Below are 6,085 nucleotides of genomic sequence, written 5' to 3'. Positions count from 1 at the left end.
CCCCCAGTCCAGGCAGGGCTCACTGCCCCGCCCACCCGAGGTGCGCCACCCCTTTTCCACCTAGGGGTCTTCCAGCCCTTCCCCCCAGGGCTGGTCCGGCTCTATGCTGGGAGGACTCCAGGGACGATGCGGTGAGATCAACGCACCAACTGGCCGCCAAACTGCCTAATGCCTGGCGAGGAAGCGAGAGCCAAAGGCGATAGGGACGCAGCCGCAGCCGGCTCCTCTCGCTGAGGTGCGTTCTGGCGTTGCCAGGACACGGCCCCAGCAACGCACCGCAGCTCGGGTTTTCACTAGGCGGGGCTTCCAGGTCCTCTGCCCTGTACACCTCTGAGCTCAATGGCCCTTGGCTTGTGATGGAGTCGTCTGTGATGCGAAGAACTAGAGGCTCCAGCCATGGTGGGGCGTCATGGGCAAGGACCACTGCAGAGGTTGCTCAGCGTTTTTGTTTTTAACAGTTGTGGCTCTTCCCTGGGCAATTTCATTATTGGAACTGTAGTAGTCTCTGGTGGCAGTGAAGGATGAGCCCTCCACAAAGCTTGCAGATGCCCTCTTATAATTGGCATTGATTAGACAGGATCATCTACCGCATCCAGAGCGCCTTTTCTGGGCTAGGCGCCCTGGTGGATGTTATCTTCCATAGGCAGCCAGCTGCATTTTTCAAAATAGAAAGCTGAATTTGAGCAAGGGCTTGCACAAGGTCACCCAGAAAACTGAGGTTCATTTCCAAGTTCCTCACTCCAAATCTACCACTCTTCCCATCATACCGACTTGAATTTATCTTACTAATTCTTTCTAGCACCTACTCAGTCTTACATGGAAAGTTTTTTGCTAGTTTAAGTTCCTCATTTCAAAGTTAGATCTTCTCCCTAAGTGAAGTGAAAAAATTTAGACCATGTTCTTATTTTTAATAACTTATACAGATTATAAAATAAGTGGTCATAGTAGGAATATTGGAAAACATAGAAAAGTAGTGCTAATACCCACAGTCCCAGAGTCCAGATTAACCATGTTTTCGGGATATCTATTGCTGTATAAAAAATCACCCCCAAACTCTGTAGCTTTAAACAACAACTCTCATTACCATCTCCTGATTCTAAGGGTTGGCTGGGCTAAGCTATGCTGTTCCTGCTTGGAGTCTCTCACATGGTTGCAGTCAGAAGGTGGCTTGAGTCTCTTCCTTCATGTCTGATGACCTGTGTTGGCCATGAGCTGGGACATCTGCCAGGGCTTTGGCCAAATCACCTACAGACAGCTTTTTCATGTGCGTTCTCACAGCATCTGGCATTCTAAACAAGAGCATCTCAGGAGGACCAAGTAGAAGCTGTAGTGTCATGGATGAAGGGAGGGGAAACCTTGACCACACCTCTCAATGGGAGATCAAGGTCACATTGTATTACGAGCCTAGGGTATGAAGGACCCTGTTGTGACCATGTTAGGAAATGCAGTCTGCCATACCACTGCTAATGTTTAGGGGCTACTTCCCACCTATCCTTTTTCTATGCACATATATATTAACATAATTGGAACTAAACTACATATACAATTTTCTCTCATGCTTCTTTATTTAACATTATATCCATGACATCTCCTCTTATTAAAGAAAAACACATTTTATCTGTTTAAGTATCTTATCCCATGGTAAAAATGATAAGTTTTGTAATGGAAATGTTAATCAGGAAAAGCATCATTATTAATGGCATGACCCAAGATGCTGCAATGCCAGGAAAGTAGAGATTTTTGCCTGTTTTGTTCACTGCTATACATCAAGTACTTAGCACTGAGCCTGGCACTTTATAAGCACTCAATAACCGCTGTTTAATGAATGAATAAATGGATGGATGGATGGAAGGATGCTACAATGGCCTGAACTGAGACCCTCCCTCTCCTGTTTGCACGTCCTGGGAGGAAAGAGACCAGGTCCCTAACCTGCACCACCAGGTTCCAAGACTCCAAGACCCATCTGTTAGTCCTAGGATTTCAGGTCAGACGGGTGAATGTGAATCCCGGAGTCAAGACTTTAGGTTGAATCCTGTTAACTGCTACTCACAAACCTCCCATGACTCTGCAGCTTTAAAACCTCTGGTGCCACTTTGTCTTCATCCCTTGGGCAAATTCACTGCCTGCTCCGGTGGTTTAGCGGGGCACAGGAGCCACCTGAGGGTCCTGGTGGCCCGCACAGCTCACGCTCAGTCGGAGGGCGCCCCGTACCAGCCGGGCTGCCAAGGTTGGGCGGCAGAGCTGAGGGTGGGGGTTTCTGGGTGTGTCTGGAAGCCTGAGGCTTCCTCACCACCTGAAACCCTGAGGACCTCACCAACACCAGCTGACAAGGGCTTCTCCAAGGTTCTCTTGCCATCTGGGGGTGAGGGGGTCGCTGGAGGCTTTCTTCCTTGGTTGCATGCTCCAAACAAGCCTGGCCAGCAGGTTACTGTAGAACCTGCGCAGGAGCAGAGGGGCCTGATGCGGAGAGCAAGGCCCTCCCACGCCCCTGAGGTCAATTCAACATTCTCTAGGGCCCTAGGGCCCTCCTTGCAGCTCAACAGTCTAGGATCCTGAGGACCATAAGCCAGGGTCTGAATGAGCCTGGGAACTTTGGACTCCAGGGCCACCACTGACCCACACAGGGTTCGTGTGCCCAAGCATTACATTGAACCATATGAAATTGCTGGTTTTGTAGGTCAAAAATGGTTGTGTACAGGCAATTTCCTGATTCAACCTAATGGTAAAAAGCATGTGCTTCTAGCAAGTTTTGTGGCAAAGTCAGCAGAAGGTGTGCTGGACTTAAGCGCCATTGCCTTCCTGTGGCCTGTGGGACCCCACTTCGTGTTCCCTGACCCGGGACTCAGCTCTGAGAAGGGCCAGGAAACAAGGCGATGGAAGTCGGTGGAGGGGAGGCCGCCGCAGGCTCGCAGCAGGGAGGGTCGATTCTGGGTCTCTCTTGGCTCCCTTGTCTCCCGCAACCTCGGACCCTGGAGAGCAGCTGGGGCAGCTCTGAGAGTTAGGTGCCCAGGAAATAGAGGACAACAGCCAGCAGATGGGGAATGACATCAAACTATCCTATTCCTTTTGGGTCTTGGCAGAACACAAATTGCCTGCCATAGAGAGAAACTCGAGACTAGAAGAATGGTATTATTTGGTAGCTGAGTGGTCAGGAACATCGGTAAAAAGCCTCTTGCTTGGCAAACATTAGGAGTAGCAAACTAAATTACTGAGAGGGGTCTTAATCACTACCTCTCCCCACAACAGTACTGCCAACAGCCACTCATGGGAGCCTCTTCCAAGTCACCACGAACCCTCATTTAACATGCTTGTCCCATAAGTACACACCAGAGGGCAGTGTAAGCCAGGACATGGGATGGAAATTTTGGCTGGAGATTCACCACTGTAGCCTTCAGGCTGAGGCATCATGGGGTGCTGGAAAAATGAGTGTTGAGTAGATTACTGACTCAGAATCGCCTTTTGAAAATCTTTGGCGGTAGGCAGAAGGGTTCTGGCAAAAATGTGGAGAGGGAGCTCTAGCTACCTCAGAAGTTACTAATACCACCAGCTCCCAAATTCTCAATAGGCCTCGCCATCAGTTCTGGACAGAAAGTTCCCAAGCCCCTTCTTAAGTACCGGGTGCTGTGCTAGGGGCAGGAATTCTAAAACGCTCAATCCTTTCCCCTGCAGGCACCTGTGCTGTGCCAATCTCTTAACATTCTCATTTACTCCTACAACAGTAAAGTGCTGTAAGAATTATCCCCATTTATAGATGATGAAAGACAAACTCAGATAGGGTGAAGTACTGGTCCAGTTAGTAACTGGCAAAGTTGGAATTTAAACCCACTTTCTCTAGATTCAGAGGCTGGGCTCTCACCGCTGTACCAGAGCCTTCTTAGTCTGTGCTCTCAGCAGTGAAGGGGAAGGAGTACCACCCAGGTGCTCACCACTCCCATCATAGGCTGACAGAATGCCCAGGTGAGGCCTAGGTGATGCTCATCCTTAGAAGCACAATCCCTTGGCTTAGATATCAGAGTAACATAAATAAATGACTAGTATTTTAAACTATATATATATACCGTACATAAATATAGAACAGACACGAGAGTAAGGTTACCAGTGTTACGTGAGTGCAATGTCTGTTCTCTATAGATTTAGGAGAGAGAAGGCTGGATTTTATGGGGTTGTGAAATTTGTTGAATGCACGGTGCAGCCCAATATGGAGTAAGTCACTGCAAATCCCACGGCAAAAGAATGATGTGGTACATATAGGTTGTGCACCCTCCCACCCTCCCTTTGCTCCTCCAGGTTCAGTCCCCACTGTCCCCACCCTCCTCCTGTCCAGCAGGCTGACCTGTATGGACTGCATCCCTCAGCTCCCTTGGGAGGCACTGGAGGGAGGGGAGGAGGAAAGGAGTTAAGTGAAATCAGGGTTTTTATTCCCCTGCTCCTTCCCGGTTAGGACTTAGTCATCTGTGCTCCTCTTCCTGAGGCGCAGCTCCTGCCAAGGGCCCTCTCCATACTGTAACTGCTCCCTTTCCTGGGCCCTGGGGCCCAGGAACAGCACAACACCTCCCCACCACACACACACACACACTCACACACAGTTACAGGCCTGGGGCCTTGCTCCATCCTTCCTCGACTTTCCTAAACTCCACCTGCACCTCTGTGACTAGTCCCTTTATTACACTCTGCAACTACCAATCTTGAGAGCATCATGTCTCCTCCTGGAGCCCTAGTGCTCCGAGTGAATTATCAATCCAATGAGATGGAAAGGCCACTGTCTGGGAAAGAGGGCCAGGCCAGAAGAGACGTATTGGATATAATAATCCAACCAAACAGAGGAGACTTGTAGCCTGAGGGCATCAGAGCTCAGAAAATGGATCTGATTGTACATGAGTTCCTGTGTGAGCTAGAGAGGTGACAGGGGAAATGGTTAATGTGGTTTCAGTCAAGCTGAGGGTGGAGAGATGTTGGCATAATAATAATAAGTTGAACGAACTTTTTCTTTTTCCTGGAATAGGCACCTGGGACTCAAAGCTGGAGACAAAGAGGTATTAAGTAATCCATATTCTAAAGAGAACATTTACCAGTGAAGGGCCTGATTCTTCCTAGGGCCTATTAAGAGTCTGCCAAATCTATGGGCATTGCTGAATATTTGTTTGTTTTTCAGAAAAAGAAGTAAATAAATGTTTTGACCTTCAAACCAGCCAACACTGTGAGACAAGCATCAGGACACAGTGTGAACAACGGGGGGTTCAGACCCAGACTCTTTAAAGTGCAGATCTTGCTACTTCCACTTACTAGCTGTGCACCCCCAGGCAAGTTAGGTTCTGTAAGACTCAGTTTCCTCATCTGTAGAAGGAGATAACAACAGTACTGTAGGGGAACTCATTCAGAGGTACAACATGTCTCTAGCAGCGAAGGTGTCTGGGAAATGTTGGATTCTTGGTTTAACTTTCTGTGACTGCTTAACTCTCTGTAGCCTCAGACTTGGCTGACTACCCAGAAAACATATGCACAAAGATAAAGTGTTATGCCCCAGGAAGGAGGTTCATGAATGGATAGTGTTTCTCCTATAAAAGCTCTTATGAATTTGAATAAAGCTATGAGTCAGTTCTTCACAGTCAATCCTGAATTTAGACTTTTGGGGCTTTCCCCCCACAAGTACCCACCTCACCTTGAGCAGATTAATGAATAAATATATATAAAGCACTTAGAATGAAATGTGGATGGTAAGAAGCCAATAATCATGTGCTTTTGTTAAGAGTATTTCCTTCTATGACTGATTTATATCCTAACGAAGAACAAACTCAAATCTGGTGCAAGAGGAATGAGCAGTATTGGGCCCGTTCTCTTGGGGAATGGGCAAGCAGGGAAAACAGCAAAAGCAGCATTCATTTTTGCAGGTTGTTGAAGAGCTGGACTAGAGGCCTTTGGGGGAAGGGTCGGGTCATCCCCCTTTCCCTGCTCACCACATGCTCTGAGAGGAGGGCTGCTAAATCCCCCTGTATCTCCATTCAGGTGCTTGAACCAGGACCAGGGCAAAGGCAAAGAGCCTCCAGAAAGATTGGCTTTAGGAAGCAAATGGGGAGGACTACCTCCT

The sequence above is a fragment of the Furipterus horrens genome, unplaced genomic scaffold (genome assembly GCF_987537825.1).
Source record: "Furipterus horrens unplaced genomic scaffold, mFurHor1.1.pri manual_scaffold_6, whole genome shotgun sequence".
Taxonomy (NCBI): domain Eukaryota; kingdom Metazoa; phylum Chordata; class Mammalia; order Chiroptera; family Furipteridae; genus Furipterus; species Furipterus horrens.
This window is presented reverse-complemented; position numbering follows the sequence as displayed.